The sequence below is a fragment of the Daphnia carinata genome, chromosome 2 (assembly GCF_022539665.2).
Source record: "Daphnia carinata strain CSIRO-1 chromosome 2, CSIRO_AGI_Dcar_HiC_V3, whole genome shotgun sequence".
NCBI lineage: Eukaryota > Metazoa > Arthropoda > Branchiopoda > Diplostraca > Daphniidae > Daphnia > Daphnia carinata.
In genome coordinates, this window is record NC_081332.1 from 7,643,785 (window position 1) to 7,644,801 (window position 1,017).

Below are 1,017 nucleotides of genomic sequence, written 5' to 3' on the forward strand. Positions count from 1 at the left end.
ATGTTTTAACATTGTATTAAAATCCAAGAGTGGACACGCAATTCTGGCAGAATTTGAAAAGAATATCTCGCCAGTTACAATAGACAGGTTCATTCAAATTCTGGGATGCAAAGAACAAGGCCAAGTTTCTGAAATGGCCAACCAGTTTAGTGATATGGATAAGGTCAAGTACGAATGATGGAAAGACCTTATTCACAGACATTTTGGAGAAATCAGAGGTAAGTGAAAAGAGTTACGTATTTCCTTCATATTCAAGGCTAATTTTTGTACTTCGCGTTTCCAGCTGTGTCGACATGCAAAACTGGATATTGGCCCCCTTCCCAAGATACCAAAACCTTCTCGGAAGCGTGATCCGCCGTTATCCATTCTCACGGCAGAAAAAGCCAAAAAACATTTGGCGGAGGTGGAAAAGCGGAGGCAACAGCAACCCGAGAAAAGTGCAGGAAAGGGAAATTTCCTTAAAAAACGACGACGTGGATGAGGGATACCTCTAATACATGGAAATGTAAGTTATTTTGTCATTTTAAGAAATCTCGATTACACAGAATTTTGGTAGGAACGGACATTTCCATTCGCTGCCAACACCAGGGCCATCTGAGGCTAATACTCCTCATGTCACTTTGGCAAAAGATGGTGTGTTTTCATGGTATGGTTATAGCACTTGGTTAGTTTAATGTTTTGAATCCCTAGTTACTTATAATTATTTCTACTGCTTTACAGAACGAAAACGAAAGGAGAAAAGGACAAAAAGACGGCAGACAAGGTCTTTATAGAAGGATCACGTCACTCATCGAGGCTTCAAGCACGATTGAGAGCCGGGGATTCTTCTGCCTTTATCGAAGAAACCCAACAAAAGTTGCTACGTGTTCTCTGTATGCTGTGTAAAAGCACAGGTACAGAGAATGATTGCAACCAATGTAGGGTTTGCGATTCGTGGATACATGAGGCCTGTTTCGGTATGGATAACCTTAAGGAACATGGCATCCTCAGCTTTTGTTGTCCAACTTGCATGGACAC